This window comes from Pleurodeles waltl, chromosome 7 (genome assembly GCF_031143425.1).
Source record: "Pleurodeles waltl isolate 20211129_DDA chromosome 7, aPleWal1.hap1.20221129, whole genome shotgun sequence".
NCBI classification, from domain to species: Eukaryota; Metazoa; Chordata; class Amphibia; order Caudata; family Salamandridae; genus Pleurodeles; species Pleurodeles waltl.
This window is the reverse complement of record NC_090446.1, coordinates 65,853,433-65,874,162: the sequence shown is the minus strand read 5'-3', so window position 1 is coordinate 65,874,162 and position 20,730 is coordinate 65,853,433. Positions and strand designations below refer to the sequence as shown.

Sequence of the window (20,730 nt, the reverse complement as noted above, 5' to 3'; positions counted from 1 at the left end):
AATACCGAGCCTCTCGCCGGTGGTAATAGATCGGTTCAGCGGGGACAGACATTGTCACGTTTGGGTGTGTGTGGGCTCGGTGGAAGGGCTCCGGGGTACAGAGATGCCGTCTCTGGGGTGGGGGGTTCAGGACGGTGACAAGAAACAACACGGGACAGAGTGGACCCGTGTTGGAGGTGCTCCGTGTCCCGCCCCGCCCGTCTCCCAGCCATGCCCGAGCTGTGACAATGATGCCAGTGCACCCAGGCACGCAGGGAGGTTGGGCCGCTATTGTGTCACGCAGGTGGGGGTGTCCAAGCCAAACCCAGGCAGACCAGTTTAACAGGTGTGAACACCGCAGACACACCTGCCAAGCCTGGGAAATATGATCGGTAGGGCAGCCCCGGCCACCCCGCGCAGACCTGTGGAGCGGGCCAGAGAGAGCGTGAGCGGGGATCCTGGGGAGACGTCCGCAGGAGAGGTGCACGGCGTACCCCATACCCCACCTGCCTGTGGCAGAGGAACGCGGGGGAGACTTCCACAGGTGAGGTGCACGGCGTACCCCACCAGCCTGTAGGACAGGAGCGTGGGGAGACATCCACAGGTGAGGTGGACACCGTACCCTACCTGCCTGTGGCAGAGGAACTCGGAGGAGAGTCCCACAGGTGAGGTGCACGACGTACCATACCTGCCTGTAGGAGAGGAGCGTGGGGAGACATCCACAGGTGAGGTGGACACCGTACCCCACCTGCCTGTGGCAGAGGAACTCGGAGGAGAGTCCCACAGGTGAGGTGCACGACGTACCATCCCTGCCTGTAGGAGAGGAGCGTGGGGAGACATCCACAGGTGAGGTGGACACCGTACCCTACCTGCCTGTGGCAGAGGAACTCGGAGGAGAGTTCCACAGGTGAGGTGGACGGCGTACCCCATACCCCACCTGCCTGTGGCAGAGGAACGCGGGGGAGACTCCCACAGGTGAGGTGCACGGCGTACCCTACTAGCCTGTAGGGCAGGAGTGTGGGGAGACATCCGCAGGTGAGGTGGACACCGTACCCTACCTGCTTTTGGGGCAGAGGAACTTTGGGAGACAACCACAGGTGACGTGGACACCGCTCCCTACCAGCCTGTTGTAGAGGGCAGCCCGAGGGCGTGCAGAGCACACCCTCGCATGAGGAGGGCAGGCTGGCCGGATTTGGAGAGGGTGCTGTGAGGAAGATACCCCCTGATGGTGTGGGCAGCCGCCCCCCTGTGCTGATAGAGCCGCGGGTGAGACGGGTATTCTGAGACTGAGAGGCTGCGGGGACGCACCTACGCGTGAGGTGGTCTCCCTGCCCCGTTGCTGGAGAGGAGTGTGGAGCCCTCTGCCTGGGTGAGGTGGTCTGCAGCGAAGGAGGAGACCGTGGGGATCCCACAACTTTGGACTGGGCATCCAGGCCACCCATGGTGGTGACGTGGAGTCCACATTCCGTGGAAGGGCCTGTGAAAGAAACGCGAGAGCTGCCGCGGTTCCCTGCAAGAGGACAAGGCGAGGAGCCCGCTCGAGGTGAGTGTGTTATGTGAAGGTGGGCTGGAGTGGTGCACGGGGCGGGGGCCACAGTGCCAAGGGGCACACCACATCTTACAAGGGCGCCATCACTCATTCATCTGTAAGGACATTTGCCGCCTTCCACTCTCCCACATCCAATGGGACTCGTTAGTACCCCAGGGCCACTTTCCCATGTTTAATAAGTCCCATTCTATTCTATTTATTTCATTTTTTTGGCAGTTTTATATAGCGTGAAATCGACCCGAAGATATTGGACCGCTTTAGGTGAGCACCAGTTACTTGCACAAGGACACAATCATGTTTTGGTAGACACGGGGACATTAAGTGATCTGTCCAGAGTCACAGGGTTTTTGAGACTCGAACCTGGTTCCTTAGCTCCAAAGTCAGCAGCTCTGGCCGCTCCCACAACCAGGTATTGCCCGCGCCTGGACATAGCCTAACCACATCTCACAGATCCTTTCCAAGGAAAATCCAATAATGACCTTGGTAAAAAGGCTACTTTCCCACAAGCATCTTCACAAAACATAGGCCCCTCGTTCCACGGAGTCTAGGAAAATCCACTGGAGAAAACACCAAAGACAAAGACCAGTATTGTCCTAGGGGTTTTTACACCCCAATTTCGAGCTCCTAAGTCACATTAGGAAATAGATTGTGGTTTGAGTTTCAGTATCTGGTAAAACCGTGCACACATACAAAGTTTTTTACCGGTTGCAATCCATTCCATTTACTAACCAGGTGGTTTGTGAAATAAAAATTTAAAAATGTCTTTTTTAATGCACTAAATCCATTTACCACATTGAAAAACCTTTTTTGAATCTGTAGATGGGCTTCGAAATGATTCTTGACTCGCAAATTAAAGGGGATATGTTGAAACACCACCTGAGGGGGAGTTGGTAGCAGTCCCACAAACCACTGCATCCTCTGACTGAAGTTTTTCAGATTAAAAAAATACTTTTTTTTTTAAAGCCCCTGTTTTGTTTAAAAAATCTGACTATTAAACAAAAATAAAATTTTTCACAGGCATAATGGTCTGCTGTCCCTTTCAGGCCACCATCAATGCGGAGGTAACCAATCAAAGGGAGTCACAATTTGCAATCTGTCTCATGAATATTATTACTGTTATTCCTGGATGGTGCCCTCCCCTGTATGAACTGAAACACATTCAAGGAGTAAAACTTTCACTAGTTCTATCAAAGATTGGATCTAGCATTTAAATAGAATGTTACAGTATGGCCCTGTGGCAAAACAGACAGGAAAATAAGTGTTTCCCGGAACGTAAACAATCTTTGTGCTGATAGAGCGAAAGTAGATCAGACTTTTATGATAGAGCAGGAAATGTACTACATGTTTTTTAATTAAGGGTAGGTGGGTAGAGACATTGTAAAAAAAAGATTAATATGTAAAATCAATCAAGTAATCAGGCAAACCATAGTTTACAATGATTGATGGCATAAACATGTGCCCAAACATAAGACCAAAAGAACAGCACAAGAAACTTTCGGCATAAAGTTTCACGCTTAAACTGGACAGTATATTCAGGTGTCAGATGTCGCAAACAGTGAGGAAAAGTAAGTCATTAGTTTAAACTTATTTTTTTCCTTTGCTTTAGGTCTCAACAAATTACATTTCCATAGTCTAGCAACAGTGCCACAAAAGCCCAGTGGAAGTAAATATTTGTGCCATAGTGGGGAGTAGACTGTGTTAGTAGGATTTTTCTGAAATTTTGAAATGTCAATCAAGCAATCACCGTTCTTGTAGAGCGCGGCTAATCATCCGTGAGGGTCTCAAGGCACTGGGGGGTATTAGGAGTTCAGTCGAAGAGCCACGCTTTGAGGTCCTTCTTGAATTGAGGTAGTGAGGGTGGTTGCCTGAGGTGTAGTGGGAGAGCATTCCAGGTCTTTGTGGGGAGGTAAGAGAAGGATATTCCTCCAGCCGAGTTCTTGCGGATCCTTGGGATGTGGCGAGGGCCACTAGGGCGGAGCGGAGGTGCCGGGTGGGCGTGTGGAGGTCAGGCAGTGGTTGAGGTATGCACGTCTGATGTTGTGAAGGGCCTTGTATGCGTGTTTGAGGAGCTTAAAGGTGATTCTTTTGTTGATCAGGAGCCATTGAAGGTCTCTCAAGTGACTGGAAATGTGGCAGAGGCGGGGGATGTCGAGGATGAGTCTGGAACAAAGTATGTCGTTACAAGTACGGAACAAAGATTCAGCCAGGTTTAGCTTGACTCATTTTAAATGGACCAGGTGAAGACGAACGGACCAACGGATCCTAGAATGGAAGGCGATTGCCAAGGACTGTGCTTTATCTGAAGGGGGGGCCTGCATTAATCTCTCCTCCTTGGTAGGCCATAAGTCCAGCAAAGTAAAACAAGATTCCAGTTTGGCCAGCCTAAGCCATTACCTACTCCCCTTAACCCAGTTGAAGCCTAGAAAAAGAGAATTACAGTCTAATATTGGCACTTATAGAAGTTTGATGGGATGTGGTAGGTCAGATCTCTTGCTATATAATGTTGTGGAGAATGGTCATTTTAACATCATGAGTTCTTCTTAAAATGGAAAGAGGAAAATGTGCCATCTTCATGTGCAACTTTCTTGGTTTTATCTGACATAAAGGTCACACCATTTTTGTAAAAGAAATTGTAAAGATCAACACATTGTTTTACTTCCAAATATTGTTAACTGTGATTAATAAGTTGTTAAATTGTAATCAGGGGTCTTCAATGAGTAGCTCGCGGGCTACTAGTGGCTCTTGAGCTACCCATAAGTAGCTCTCCTGTGTGCAGCCCAACCTACAAAAAGTGAAAAGTGTATATTTGAAACAAACGTGTTAACTTGTCTGATGTGGTCAGTATTAACATTCTAATAATATTCTTAGCTTTGAATGATTTTCATCAACATAAGTAGCTTTTACTACAAAAAAAGGTTGAAGACCCTTCCTCCCCAGGACATGGTTACAGTCATTATTTCAATGTCTTACTTTATGAATTTGTAAAGGATCCTTGTGAAAAAGATTTCAGTGAGCTGCATTTGCAACAAGTCTGCAAAATGTATGTATTTTAAAGTTGTGGTCACAGAAGGGTCTTGCCAGCAGCCACCAAGGAGTTGAACCCCCAAAACAAAGCATTGCAGATATTTAAAACAAATGCTGGAAACTCTCGAATAGTGTCACATGATTAACATGTTAATACTTTGAAGGACAGGTTTTAGTATGAGATCTGAAAAACAAACTCCAAGCAAATGTCTTCAGTTGCATCTAAACATGAAGCTTTTTCCCCAATCATTTTACACAGACATCGGTTTATAGAAATATCACATTTTACAACTTTGGTCTCTCTGCGAGTAGAAAACTTATGGTTAAAACATGAATAGGGCCCAAGGAAAAATATGGCTGCTACAGGTTACATGATTAAACTTGGCATGAGTTGAGTTCTGCACTGTTTCTGTAAAAGTGCTGAACAGCAAAGAAACAACGAGTAGATCCTACGAATTAGGAAACGCATGACCATTGGACTAGGTTGTCAATGTCACAGATTTCCCGCTTTTGTTCCATCATTTGGTATATAGCACCTAAAAGCACACTGAACCAGTTTGTTGGCACTATACGAAACACTTTAACAGCAATATATAAAACACTTTGACAAATGTATTAAAGTGAATGAGGTTTTTTGGACAGATTGCTTCCATGAGGTTGGAGGTGTGCTGTCGCCTTTAATTTCTACATATTTGTGCATGATTTCTGTAGGCCAGCAAACACTTACGCAACCTCAAACAGCTTATGACAAGATCACAGTCTATTCTCAATTAGTAATTCTAATGAGGCTTGTTCTCCACACGACTCGTGAGCTGGAGGAGTTAATTTGTTGCACTAGGGCCCGGCTTGTGTGAATTCCACAATGCCAAGTGATGTGTCAGACTTGATGGCCTGTGTGAATCCTAGACCGAAAAGTTATTCTTCAAGCTCATAAGTTGTCTGGAGTACAAGCCTCATTGGAATGACTAATTGAGAATAGACCTGTGATCTTGTCAAAAGCTATTTGAGGTTGTGCAAGTGTTTGCTGCACAGCGCATTGAATTTAGTACGACAAAATCACGCCATAGGGTCAATGAAATACGTCTTACCACATGGATCTTGGACGGTGATGGTGTTTGACCTTCTCACACTTACCCGCTGCAGCGATTCTGCACAGTTTGTGAGGTACTATATTGTAACACAATAACACAGGGTAGATTTTTTGTTATCATCTCTTAGGTCTGGCAGACTGATGTAGCTCAGAGTTATGGTTTATGAGATGAAAGATCATGCATGCCTCCATAGGGCCGGCTTCTTCAGGATGAGGTTACAGTGACTAGGCGAGCCCAAAGACCAGTGTTACTGTAAACTCAGGTCAAGTAGGCCTTCTCCAGGCACAAGTTGGCAGTATGACATGTCTAGGATGTGCAAAGTTCTTCTTAGCGAGCCTAGTCCAGTATGGATTCTGATTTCTTACCATAGTTTATGGGGTCTGTCGCTGTCCCTACCTACATCTCCCCACTTTTGTACTTTGGCTATATAAACTAGCAATGTTTCCTTGTGAAGGGCGATACTTTATTGAAAGGGCGAGTTAGGACTGGACTTGCATGTGCCTTGTTCTTGTGAGTGAACTTTATCACTATTTCTTTCTCATTCTTGGGTACAGGATGGCTCACTTATTTTGATGTGGAGCTGATACTTTTTACTGTGAAATTTATGGTCCATTCTTTTTCTGGGTATTCCAGGTGTACTGATTCCAGAGTGAGCTGTCAGGTCACACTGGTGAATGTGAGGGTGGTTTAGGTATAGCTGTGCCAACAATAGGGACATGAGAGACGTCTGATGCTAAATATTGAGGTGACATTTTCTTTTTTTTTGTTGGGGTGTGGGGAGTGGAGTGTAATTTGTAAAAACATAACTGCAAAGCCCCAAACCTTTTCTTCGGGTCCGATCACTGAATGCCAGGGTTGCCATAACTTTTTTTAGTACCCTGCACTTGCTTATTCTTGCAGGTTCTTTTATTCACCTATCTTTCTGCCTTCATCATTGGTTTCCTGTCTCTGTTTTTCCTTTCTTCTCTTTCGGCCTTTCTCTGTTGCTTTGGGCCATTGCTTGTTCGTGAAAAATGAATCCTAACCTCCTAAAATGAGTGCAGGTGGCCACCACAGACACATTAAATGGTGGGTGGGGCTGAGTAAGCATACTTCACATAGGAGAGCACTCTCACCGCTCGAGGGTGCAGGCAGCCAATGCAATCACATCTACATGGAAATGTACTGCATATGAAATATTATGCTTCTCCGAGTATGCTGGCTGTAGAGCTAGTTTGTTCAATTCTTGGCTAAATTAAGTTGTACACTGACAAAAGGCAACTTTGTTTTATGTGTAGCTTACAAAAGAATGAGTCTTCTATCTAAATCAGGTGTGGTTGCGTATAAACTTCTTGTGCCTTGGCTTCAAAAATCTATTTCACAATCTCTGGAAGCATGCTGCAAGGTTTCCAGACATGGCAAGAATGGAGCTCAGTTTGTGTCCCATGCCCTGGTCACTGACCTATCTGACAAGTTTCAGCACGGTTTCCTGCAGTTACTAGGGTCTCCTTCAGTCAATACACCCATTTCATTAATTTAGATGTGCCTAATTCAACTCTTATGTGCTGCTTACATGAGCATTATGCGCTGGTGAAAGTATAAGGTGATGTGGCTATGATTCAAATGTATCTCCATGCTGGGAAATGAGCTGTTTGCGACCAAAAAAAAGCATTTGCCCATGTACAAAACCCTACTTTGTGATTCGCAGTAGTGGACTTTTAACTCAAACAGCTAAATGATCAGTTCACCACTTTGTTCAATATTTTACTTTATATATTTAAGCCACAGATTTAAATTCCCCCAATTTTTTATAATTTTTTTACTGATGTGAACCACTTGATTCTTGGATACAGAAATGTTCTTCAGTATTCTTTGACTACTTTTTATTAGGACACTTTAAGGTGGGGGATAAAGCTGAAGGAGTTGTATCCACAGGGCATGTATGAGCAACCTATGCATGCTCGTCCAGTGCTGGCTGTACATGTTCTTAAGGTCTCTGGTTACAGTAGTGGCTGCAGACACACCCTTATGCAGGCCCCTCAAAGAAATACACTGGGGAGTAATTTTGAGTATGTGTAGTTTGTGTTAGTGTATAGACTGTTGCAGGGGATTCTCTCTTAATTCTAAACTCATATCAGAAGTTTTCCAAGACCATATTGACAGTGGTGGGGATGAGACTGTAGAACACCTGCAACCTGTTTTAAGGAGCAGTAAACACACTCCCAGTGACTTCAAGTGACTATGAAAGAGATTTCAGCATCATGAACTAGGTCACCCTTACAAACCTTTCCTGTTAACACACGTCTTTCTTCAATAATGTTCATAGAGTTCATAGGCCCCCCTCTGCCTCTTTGGAACCATTGTCATATGTTAACAGATGGCGGACTGCTCATTGTGGATGATACTCAGTCTAAGAAGGTAGATCACCACAACCAAAGATACCAAATGCACATGATTTTTAAAGTGATTTTATTATCCACATGTTAGGGATTCAGTGATGCAAAAGGTCTCACTAATTACTCACTTCTTTTGTTGAAACCGCCAGTGGTAATATAGCATGGTCCAAAATGTGTGAATTAACATAAGTGCAAAATATCCAGTCATAACGGTATCTTTCATAGAGAATATCGTTTGCCATGCTCGGAATACCCCATGCAATGTGCACCTTGCATTTTGTTTATAGTGGTTAAAGTGTGCTACAATTGTCAGTGTATGTAATGGTGGTATGTTAGGTGGGTTAATACATGTTGTAGTTTTGATATTCACAATTACAGTTTCTAGTATTTTTTATGCAATGCATGAATTGTGCTTCGTTCTTGATGCCAAGTTTAGTAGGGTTAGCTTGTAGCACTTAGTGGCTTGTCTACTGTAGCTAGTCAGACACCAAACGTCATCCCCATTTGGGCTGTCAATACCTGAAGCAGGGATCTCAAGCCGCTGACTTAAATAATGATCAATTTTCATTTGTTAAATCTTGCAGTGCGCTGAAATGTACTCATGATAGACCTGCTAAACATATATGTGGGTTCCTAAGATTGGATGCCACTTCTTGTGATGTCACTTCCTGTGAGGTAATGTTTTGTGATGTAACTTTCTGTGAGGTAGTGGTTTGTGATGTCACTTCCTGTGATGTCACTTCCTGTGGTGCCACATGCAGTGTCACACGTCGTGATATCACTTGCATTCTCTCCTTCTTGGTTACTGCCCCACTACATTTTTTAAGACTTGTGAACTGGCAAAAGTGTTTCTGGACTGAGTATGGGCCAATGAGAGATTGTAGTAGTGTGAGAGATTTGTGCACACTGTTTGATGGGTGACACTGTATCATCTCTGGAGGTACATGGAATGAACACTGGAAAGTGAGACACAGTACTGTGTGCGAGAATTTTGTGCACACAGGGTGAGCATGACACTATCCTCTCTGGAAGAGTTATGAGGCACTAGAGTGCATGTCTGTGAGACCCATTTAGTACTGGGAGTTTCAATCAATCAGTCAGGGATTCTTGTACAAGTGCGGCTAATCACCCATCAGGGTCTCAAGGCGCTGGGGGGTAGTTTGTGAAAAGTTTGTGCACACACGGGGTGAGAGGTGACCCTGTATCCCCTTTGGAGGTCTGTGCAGACTCTAAGGTTGACAATTTGTGACTTGTAAATTGTGAGATTTAGAGACTCGCAATTTGTGAGTTGCAAAACCTGATGTACAACAGTGTCTCGGACAAGCAAGCTTCCTAATTAATATTCGCACGGCAGGTCGCAATGTGACCCATTTGGGAATGGCCGCACTCACAGGGATGGTGGCCTGCTGGGGTCAGCTGACCACCATGTCTGTGAACCCTTTTTAAATAAAGCAGGTTTTTAAAATGCAGCCCGTTTTGGATGCATCACAAAACAATGAAAAGGTTCCTTTTCATTTTTTCAGAGTAGGCAGTGGCCGCTGGCGCCTCCATTCACAAAGGGGAAGAGGTCCCTTGGGGACCCCTCCTCGTTTGCGAATGGGGCACCACCAGTTTGAAATTGGTGGTAACTGTGATTGATTTGTGAGCGCATCCCCGGTCTCAAAACAATCATACCTGGGCCTGCTAGTGGCAATTCGAAGTGACACCCTTGGCATGCCACGTTCCTAAGAGTGAGTCGCAACCCCACTATGCTATTCAGTAATAGGTTACCGAATCACAAAGTAGGGTTTTGTAAATAGGCAAATACTTTTTTTTTTTTTTTTTTTGGTCGCAAATGGCTCGTTTCACAGAATCGGGGCATTTGCGCCCACAAAAAATCTATGTACATGTGGCCCTCAGTGAATATCACTAAGGCCCACTTACTAAAACAAGTATGTGAGTGTTTGTGCACACTTGGGGTGGGAGTAAAGCATTACAGTTACTACAGTCATATGAAGAATGAGTGCCAGTCACTGAGGCTCAGTCGGAACTGTGAGTGTGAGAGAGTTATGCACACGAAGAAAGGTGTATGCAGTCCACGGTGCACTGGCCCATGGAGACCTGGTTATTAACACAAGCATGAGTGGTTTCCCACACATATATGGAGGGGTGACCCCGTATCCTCTTTGAAGTGTGCACTGGTCACTGAGGCTATGTACTGTGAGTGGGTTTGTGCACACCCCGGATGAGGGGTGACACGATCTTGTCTGGGGGTGTGTGCGGACCAAGAGCTTGTTACTGATGATAAGTTAACCCTACGAATGTGTGTAACAGAGTGAGGGGGCACACTGTAACCTTTCTGTCTGGAACTGTGAAGATGCTAAATGTTTGTGCACACCCAGTGGGAGGGGTGATAGTATCTTCCCTGGAGGTGTGTGTAGACTATGCTCTTGTTACTGATGTTAAGTTAGCCCTATGAATGTGTGTGCGTGTGTGTGTGTGGTTTGTGCACACACAGGGTGAGGGCATACATTGTATCCTTTCTATGTGCTGCTGTAAAGGTGCCAGAGGTTGTGCACAGTTGGATGAGGGTGACACTTTATCCTGTCTGCAGGTGTGTGACCTCAGCGCTGCCAAGGAGCTATAAGTCATTTACCCGTGGAAGGAATGACTCCATTGTAATAAGAGAGGGGAGAAGGAGAGACGACAAAGGCAGGGCACGGATAATGTGCATTCATCATTGTGTGAGGTGCAACACCTGCAAATTCAGCCTATGAGGCCAGTGTGAGATTTTATGAAGGATCTGGGGGTGGCAATGAGGGATGAGTGAGTATGGTCGTGTGAAAGTAGATCTGCCATGTACAGCATGAGTTCTTTAGAGAAGTGGGCGAAGTAACTGGCACCACAGGCATGCTATACAAAACTCCTTAACATGGGGTAAGGATAGGTTTCTTTGAAGCATGACCACATCTCTTGATCGGGGAGTGCCTGTTGTAACACAGTACAAAGCAAATATTTTCACTCTGTGTTCTTTAAATGCAGAGAAGTTACATGGTGTTCATATCCTGGTACACGCAGCTCAGTGTTTGCTGTTCGGACAGGTTTCACTGGTAAACCAGGGTGAAAGGACACAATGAGAGTGCACGACTGGTGTTTCTAGAGCGAGGCCAGATAAGAAGAGAGAAGGCTCAGATGTGGAATGGGAGGCTGTTCCATGCTTTAGGAGCACTGTAAGAGAAACTACTGTTCTCCTGATCTGGATCTGTGTACGGGAGTAGGAGTCCTGCAGTGCAGTGGTGTCTGGGTGGTTGGTGGAAGGAAATGCAACTGTTGCGGTAGATGGTGCCTAAGTTGTGTAGTACCTTGAATGTGTGCATGAGGCATTTAAATTGAGTGCATTTGTGTATTGGGAGCCAGTGGAGGTCCCTGAGGTGTGATGTGAGTTCTGTGTGGGATGTTGAGGATAATTCTGGCTGAGCAGTTCTGGATGGTTTGTAATCATCTAGTGAGTTGCTTGGTGATCCCGGCGTAGAGGGTGTTCTCATAGGTCAACTAGCTATTGACTGGGTTTATTTGTTGACAGAAAATAGAAACTCAAAAAGCAAGCAGATAGTACGGAATAAAGAACCAATGACAAACTCTTTAAGGGCTGATTTAAACATTGGCAGGCTGGTACCGCTCTAAATTAAGGGTTCTCTGCCAGGCAGGTGTCTGTGCCTTCAGAAACCTACCTGTGTGTTCAGAAGAGAGCCTTGGCAACTACTCTGAAGTTACTGAAGCTTGGCTCCGCAGCAGCATGTTCAGTGCACCCATACAGATGTTTTTGAAAAGCAAAAAATGAATGCCTCTGACATGCTAAGAGTTTACTCCGTTCATGTGGTCGCCTGCCCCATGTAGGGCGAATGGGTGGAAATGTCCGTCTGGAAGTCATTCAAATGTATCCGCTGACGGAGCCAATGGAGAGTCTGCGAGTAGAAACATGGTGGTTGCCCTGACTCTAATACAGTGTGGGAACAGTAAGTGTGGGACAGGTATTCCACCATGTTTGTGATTAAATACTCTGTCCTCCAAACTTTAAATAAAGCCTTAAGTCTTTTGAACTCTAGGGCTCATCTGCCCATTTTAGAGTGCTTTGTAGGGTACGGGGTGTAAAAAGTGTGTGCCTTGGTGCACTGCTCTGCCTTTAAGTGTTCTACAGATTGTGCCACCCTACATTCAGCCTTCCCATCTCTCTGTAAATGTTCATCTCTTCTTTAGTGTGACCAGTTGCCCTATCCCAGTACACTTACTTTTGCCTGATAAGGCATGATTTTTTTTTAATTCACAATTTCAAGCTACTTTTATTTTTACTGCAAACCAAATTCATCACTTTTCTCATGGAAATCTAGAGTGAGCTCAGAAGCAGTGTAGGTAGAGACTGTGTGAAAAGTGCCAAGTTTAGATTGTGTTATTGATTTTGAAAGTTTTCTTGTGTACCAAGTTTTGGGGACATTGAGGCATGTGGCATGCAAAGCAGTTATCAACTGTCTTGCTTTGGAAGATGACCTTACAAAATGTCCCAGCTTCAGTATAACTGGTATCAGAGTACTAAGCTTAGTGAAAAGCCCACACACATGGCTTTACCTTCGTTGGCCACTGCCAAGATTTTTAAAATTAGCGCCAATACTGATTGAGAGGTAGATCCCTCTGTAGTTCCCAGTCGGTGAGTAACTTCTGTCCCATTGGGTTCTATGTCTCAGGATGCTAACGATGTCCATCTATCCTGAATGACTTATGTGGTGCATCACAAGATGTGGAAAAGAGTACCTATGTGCCCATTTCCTACCGAGCTAGAGTCAAGCTGGTGCAAACCTCTGCTCAAAGGACAGCTACATTCTGTGGTGCTTGCAAGTAGTGCAGCGGTAATGTAGAGAAGTCGTGTTTATGAACACCCATCCAAAATACAGAAATAGGGAAGGTGTCAATTTGAATATACCCTGGTACACATGTGAGAGCGCAGCCTTACTTTGGATTTATGTAGATTGGGGGAGATGGAATGGTGGTGCGTGTCTCATAGTTTGGTGAGACTAGGTGGACATCTTAGTCTTGCTTTCTGGTCTGACTGTTTGTTGGACCTATCTGATGGGGAGAAGCTGAGAGAGGAGCTTAGCTCAGTAGCTTCCTGGTTCCAAAGAGGCAGTCCATTGAATGGCTATGAGGGGGTATTGTATTCTAGAGGCCAGGGCATCTACTCTTCATGTTGAGTTTATCAATAGGGTGAGTTTGTGCCAGTGGTTCTTAATTTTTGGTTCAGGGTCGCCGGAGGTGGGTGGTTGTGGAGGGTGTGCAACTGCTTAGAAAATTAAATAATATTAACAGCTTAATAAACTAAGAAGCAAAATGTAAAATTGAACTTTTTAAAATCTATAAATGTGAAGGAATTTGAAATTGGAGGCTAAAAATTAAGTTAATACACTGAGATTGATTATTTGGGAGGAGGGCAAGTGCATCTAACAGAATACGGTATGGAAGGGGAGTGGTCTCAAACGAATTTAAAAAATCTCCAACCCTCCCAATAAATGTATTTATTTATTTTTAATACTTGTGAATTAAATATTTCATCATTTGTGTATTTTTTTGATGAATACATGTTTCTGTATTTTTTGTGTATTGCTTTGTGGTTCAACTCATCGAAAATGCTTAGGGCAGGGTGCCCGACTTCCAATAATGGCTCAGTGAGGTTCCCCAAAATCCAATAATGATTCAGCGGGGTTCTATAGTTTCCAGTATTGATTAAGTTGGGGTCCACAGAAGACAAAAGTTCAAGAACCACTGGCGTAGAGGCTTTGCTCAAGAGGATGCCCTTTTCAACCATCTTTCTGGACACAATGCTGATTATGACGTGGTGTGTGATGACAGCGAAAATGGACTTCATCAACTTGGTGAAATGTTCTTAATACCGTACCTACTTCATAATGTTAGTGGCATTTCCACATTGTATGAAAATCACTAACATATGTTTTGCTGTAGAAAGCCTTCAAAAACCTACTTTTGGAGAGACAGTTGTAGGTAAATTTACAAAATAGTTTTTGCAGCATATTTCACCTGCAGCTGAAGTTTTGCAATTGTGACAAATGTTTTAGCAACATGGGGCTGCAAAGTTTGTCAAATCCTAAAATATAAGCCGTGCAGAATTATCAGTTCCTAAATCGCATGTTATAATGATGTTTATGAGAATACGACTTTTCTCGAAGAGAGCCTCGTTCTCGCTTGCTGTGGGTGGGATTAACTGAAAGCTTAAGTTCTCCTTTTCTAGATAAGTCTCTTGTAAAATATAAATAAATCACTTGAAAAGTGACCAGAGCAAATGAAAAAGATAAATCACTTCAGAAGTAACCAGGGGGCATGAAAAAAATAACTTATTTTGAAACATAATTTCCCTGTTCACTTTTGAAATGATTTTTTTTTTTTCCATGCGCCCTAGTTATTTCTAAAGTGATTTATCTTTTTCCTTTGCACTGGTCACTTTTCAAGTGATGTATTTATGTTTTTTCGTGTGTTCTGGTTACTTCTGAAGAGATTTATCCTTTTCCTTTGCCCTGGCCACCTTTCAAGTGATTAATAGTTTTCGTTTGCCCATAGCTTCCCTCGCTGGCGGTATTGTTGCAGTTTCATTTTTTTGGAAGGGAGGCAGATAGCCAAGTGTTCCCATACAAAAACACAAAGAAGCCTCTTTACTTTAAGAGCTTGAAATCTCTCACGACGTCGTCTTCACCGTTGGCAGTTGCTGGTCTGAAGCCACAACCTGCTCTGCCAGTCCTCTGCATGCCATCCTTGCCTAGCCTTTTACCACAAGACCCGGAAATACCGGATCCTGCCCTGGGCACACCACACCCTGTGCACGCATGGCACGGTGACCTGCTTGCAGACCTGGGCTCTGATTCAGCCTTTCTACAACTCCACTCCTCCAGGCAGAAAAACAGGAGAAGGTGTTTGAGAAGGTCTGTGGCGAGGAGCTGGTCTCTGAGCTGCAAACCGCAGGTGTGCTGGATCTTGGAGCAGTTGTGACACCATCATACGCCATGATACACTGGAGCAAAACTGAACATCTTTGGTTTTTGGGTCAGAAGTGGGTATGGTTTTTGCACGTGAAGCTTCTGAGTGAGTACTCCGGGGTCTTGTACCCAGCATCAGGTGGAGAAGTGTGGCACAATGGTTAGAGCGGAGACCCTGATGCAGAGATCTGGCCCAGTACCAGGGTACAATTCCCGCCTCAGCAAGTCTTCGGCTCATTTCCCTTGGACCAGATAATTCTCGCCTCAGTGCCAAATCTAATTATTGAGTTCCACTCTGTAACTCTGGACAATAGCTTGCTTAATCTCCACAACTGCCCTGACAGCGCTTGGATGCCTGGCTTAACGCTGGGGGTTGCCCAGGAGTGGGCGCCTCACAGGGAAAAGCCAGGAGAGGGTTCCACAGCGGTATGCGTACAGCGCCTTGAGACCCTACGGGTGAGTAGTGCGCTATGCAAGTGCGAAGTTTTAAGCATCATATTCATATTACCACCTCTGTGAAGTTGTGTGCAGGTGTAATGAAGAGAGTTGGAGGACTTGTTGCTTCAGATACCCAGGGTGATTCGTGTCCCGGTTTCTCTGAACAACGCAAGATGCTTCTAAAGCATTCTTGAGCCATTGTAAGGTCTCTGAAATGGGGGAAATGTGAGACTATGTCCCCAAGTGCTTGCCACTACCACTGTTTGAATAGATTATTTCTGTACTTCTCTTCACACTCTACTCCTGGGGGTGGATGAAGAATGTTGCTGTGGTCCGACTCAACTCTTGCCTCCACCCCCAGAAGTCCATGTCATTGGTTGAGGCCTGTTATTTTAAATGATCTTTTAAGATTTTTACCCGAGTCAAGTTTTAAAGAGAGAAGAATGATGGTCTTTAATTTTCTTAGGTAATATCTTACAGCCTTCCAGTAAAGTTTGTGCATTGAGGCTAAGATAATTTCAGTTCATCTCTAGACGGTGCGTGTGGTGGCACAAAAAGCTCCTATGGTTCAGGAGAGGTGCAGTATTTTTGCATTGTCTTTGCCTGAAAGTGTATGAGAAGTAACACGACTACATTACACCGTGGGGAAAACTAACCCTCAGAAAAGGTGTTTTGTTACTACTTCACTATATACTCTGAAAAAAGTAGGAAGTAGGTAAAAGAGACTGGAAGAGAAGCAGCGGGGTAAGAGTTGTCTTCGTGTTGGTAAGTATTAAATAAATAAATCCAGGACTTGTAAAGCACAACAATTCACCTGTGAGGGTCTCAAGGTGCTAGATTGTAGGCAACAGGGAGATTAAGTGATTTGCCTAGAGTCACAGGATGTTGAGCCGACACCGAGACTTGAACTCGATTCCCCCAGCTTCGAAGTCGGCAGTGTTAGAAGTGGGGATGCGTGGGGAGCTGCATCTTCCCCAAAATAGCCATGCTGGATTTCAGAAGGTGAATGGACAATAAAGATTCCTTTACATTTTGTTTTCATCTTGTCACAGTTGTTCTGCTTCAAAGACAGAGGTGTGATGTCAGATTATGGGCCTAATTTAGGGAAGGGAGGACGGGTGACTCAGTCTCACCGGTGATGGGTATCCCGTCCACCGAAATCTAAATCTCATTATGTCCTATGGGATTTAGATTTTGCCGGATGGGATATCCGTCATTGTTGTGACAGAGTAACCTGTCCGCCAATATCTAAATCAGGCCCCATGTCTTCTGTAAAATTGCTGGTTAGTTTTTAACACGGAGACTGGTGTTTACTTTTCTTTTTCTGACTCCAAAGTGTGAGGATTTTCTAAAGTAAACAATGTGATAAAATGTAAATACCTTTAAAAGGAGTATACAAAATTACTCAAACTATATTAGCAACTAGGAAAGCACACAAAAGTTATTGTAACTCTAAAGTATGAAAATTAGATTTTAATACAATCCCAATAAATCAAGGCAATTTACTTGGTGGTACGCAAATGAGAAATATTCATGAAATCCGATTTACACACATTATTTTTTGTGCCCTATATAGTTTTAGCAGGAAAACTGTAGGTCTGTGCAAATTTATTAGCCATTTGAATGGAAATGTGCTCTCTGTAAATGACACTGGCTACGACACAATGGTTTCGCAATATATTTGATACAAAATGCACCACCTGGCACATATCTCACCCTTGAACTTACTCCTGAGTGGGCGTGGCTTATAGACTATACTTGCTCTTTGTGTGACGTTGGAATTTTTCACAGTCCCTATGACTTTAATGATGTAACACTGATGGCCGCACCCCCACTCTGAAAATTGTTCCAGCACCACTGCCTGTAAACATATATTATTAATAAACATGCTATCCCTTGACCTAAAAATCTTGAACATTATGCGGTCCTCTTCTTTTGTGACAGAAGAGAAGTGTTCACTTTCAGATGGGTTTAAGTTGTCACCAATATGAAAATATGAAAGTACCCAGGGTGTGAAGTAAATAGTGAACATGAAGTGATGTGGAGACTCTGCCTGAAACATTACTTTTGTAATTTCTTGCCACTGGTATATATGTCAATTTCATTTAAGTGCGGGTGCTGGTCGCCCTTAAGAAGTTCCATCTGAATTGTCACTGCAGGGCCGAAACATAGCAGTACTTATTATTTATGATGTTTGTCTGTAGAAGGGGGTGGGGTGGGGTTGATGATGATGGGTAATACTTCAATTTGTCTAACATTAGGAACATAAGAACGAATGAGACACAAATTGGATTTTTTTAATACTTTGATTATATTTTTTTCTAGATCTATTTTGTCCTAATGGTAAACAATCATTGCAGAACAGTCCTTATGGAAACAATTATTGGAATGGTCCACTAGAATGTTTTATGCGTGAGACTATGGAAAATAATTATTGACCAGAAATTTGTCAAATTAACTCTTGGATTATCTGTAATTTGAATTGTATTAGCGAATGAGCGCTGTTCACGAATAACTAGCCGCTAAATTCATTGATCGACAAGCTAGACATCAGTGCTTAATTTGTGCTTGTTGTTTCCGGTGCTGAGCACCGCCACTTAATTTTGAGGGCCGGGTTTATTCTTCTGCCTTAAGCATTTGCTGCGAGTAAAATAAACATAGGGGAAAGACGGATGAAGGGTAAAGCGAAAAAGCGTCACAAAGAGAGAAAGTAAAAAGCTGTAAGAGTGAGCTGAAGGGGCAGGGAGTGGCCGTAAATGGATTGAAGAGGCCCGAGATGGATTCGGGATTACGCCGCCTCAGTATTCCGTGTTCACACATTTAATTGCGGCAGCCCCGTGTCTGAGGAGGGCTTTGAGCACAGGCACCTTTTTACTTACAAATTAAGCACTGGGAAGGTTGAACCCCATCTAAGGACTCTCGATAGGGTGATTAGGACCCCAAAAAGAAGAAAATACTGTAGTTGCTGGATTTTTAAGGTGTATTTTGCTATTTGGTCATTTGATTATTTTGGCTTGATGTTGCCCAACTGTGAGTAGTTACTAGCAAGCAAGAGGCAATGCTTGAGACTGTAAAAATATAGGTTGTCTTAAAACCTTCCCAGGTGGTTTTGAAGGCACCATAGCCTTTCTGAGGGGTGACGGTGCAGGCTCCTGGCTGTCACCTGCCAGCCAAGGAAGCCAAGTGGCATTGGCACCATCGCAAGAGTAGTTTGTTTCTATATAAAGCGCTTGCTGCCGCAGCCTTGCTGAGTCATTGCGCTTTAAATAATTGGTGTTAGCAGTGCTTTATCTCCTGTGGGTGGGGACAGTCTGGGCTACGATGTGGTGGTTCAAACGTGGGCCCTACTTATTACACTTTAACCTCTGCAGGGGGGCGTCGGCCTATCGACGTAGTTCACCTGCCCCGGTAACCTTTCTTCTGCCGGGATAGTGAACGCGCTGCCAATGGAAACTTCAATCTGATTCTTGCTGCTGTTTTTAGGTTTGGCTCGAAGATCTGGTCATGGCGAACCTGATTCATTTACAACCAGGAGGAGCTGGGGCTGGTAGTCTACATTTCTGGCTTCGTGGGTGGTGTGTAAAGCTAGGGGTGAGTTTCGCTGTTGAGCTACACCAACGTGCTACTCTCTGAATCCATCGGCGCTATAACAGAGCCTCTGTCACCCTCTGTCAGCAATCGAGGGGTGTCTGCATTTTCAGAACAGGAGGCATCGTGCACGTGGCAGCGTTCACAACAGCCTCGAGTACTGTGCTTGTTTTCAGAGGCACACTTAATTCGTGCATTCATTAACTAATTAATTAATTCATTCATTCATTCACGCGACTACGTGCCTTTTCAGAGGCACAAACGTGACGCGTGACTCCCTGCTGGACTCTTCCTGCTTCCGGTGCCACATTCCTCCACGTCACTCACCCTGCCACAGCTCCTCGTGGTATTCAGAGGCACAAACGTGACGAGCACGCCGCCCCCTCTGAGACACTCTCCTAACGTGACTGGCTCTTCCGGGTGTGCAGGCCTGCCACGCACTGGCTGTGACTCAAGTGTCGCCTTCCAGAGGCCCGCCTGGCATGTGACTGACTCTGTCCCAACCCTAAGATGTGGTGACCCCACTTTTCAACATCACCGGCCTATGTGGTTGGCATGTGAGTGGCCCCGACCTCAGGGGCCTCGGTGGTCTGTACTTCCCCGGCCCCGACCCTCGCGGGGTTCTAAGACCCAGGGAAGGTATCCGTAACAATATTTCTTCATCATGGGGAGCAAATGTGAGAAGATCCCTTCAGTCCACACTCCGAGTGGGAGTTCCTCGCACTGTTGTAACTGTCCGTTTAACCTACGAATTCTGTAAAAACACAACAAACATCTGAACTCGTGGGCCTTGATATGAGTGTCAGTAAAGTAGTTTTGTCACCCTCATTGACACTGGGAACCAAGGCACAAGCCCTAAAAAAAGTAGTGGGGAGACTAACCACACGAGGGAGCTTGCAAGTGACATCATGGCGCGTGACATCACAGCGCCTGACATCACGGAACGTGACTTCGCAGTAAGTGACATCACAAGAAGATACATCACATACTAAACCCTCCTACGTGTGTAGCATTTCTATCTTTTACGAGATGTAACAGAGATGTGCCAAAAAATTGGCTTAACCCCTGGCACAAAATGTGGGCCTCAACTTATATATATATATATATTGTTAACTGCCATAAAGACATTAGTATCAAGGAGAAATGTGGCAGCAGACCTGTTCTGATTAATTGGTTGCAAAGTCTACATTTTAAAATATCCTATGGGGTTAAGGCACCTGCTGCAGATATCTTTGTGCGCCTACTAAATATCAGGGCATAATGAAAATGGTAATATACCTCTAGAGGTTATTGCTGTTTCTGGAAAGATCTGTGTTTTGTCCAGTCTTATATTTGAATCGAAATCATATAAAGGGTTAATGTGTCTCCTGCAAAGCACATCATGTAAAAGGCAGATGACAGACTCTTATTTTAAATACATAGGTAAATGGGCCACTGTTTAAACACATCCTTTGATTACTTGCAGTTCATAAATTGTGATCCTTATAATGTAGCACAGTGAGCTGCGAAGGACTTGTGACTCCTACATCTTGCAACCCTCACTGTCTTGTGCAACACATCCTGGTAACTGATTTACACACTTGTATGATTTATTGTCAACGTATAGTATGTATGTTACATAAATCACTCTAACATCCTACTTTGGGATGAGTACTTCTGCAAAAAGAAAACAC

The 20,730-nt window shown here is 44.5% G+C and overlaps 1 protein-coding gene across 3 annotated transcripts in view; it reads left to right on the top strand.

Annotated features, from left to right (window-relative positions):
* Positions 1-334: 334 nt before the first annotated feature.
* STYK1 (serine/threonine/tyrosine kinase 1) overlaps positions 335-20,730 on the top strand; it is an 89,164-nt gene continuing 68,768 nt past the window's right edge. Inside the window, exon 1 of one of the 3 annotated variants that reach the window (XM_069242941.1) lies at positions 335-523. The gene's annotated coding sequence lies outside the window, so the exon portion shown is untranslated. Of the gene's footprint in view, positions 1,523-11,208; positions 11,228-20,730 lie in introns of those variants that run through there. The other 2 variants (XM_069242940.1, XM_069242943.1) reach the window with 2 other exon arrangements.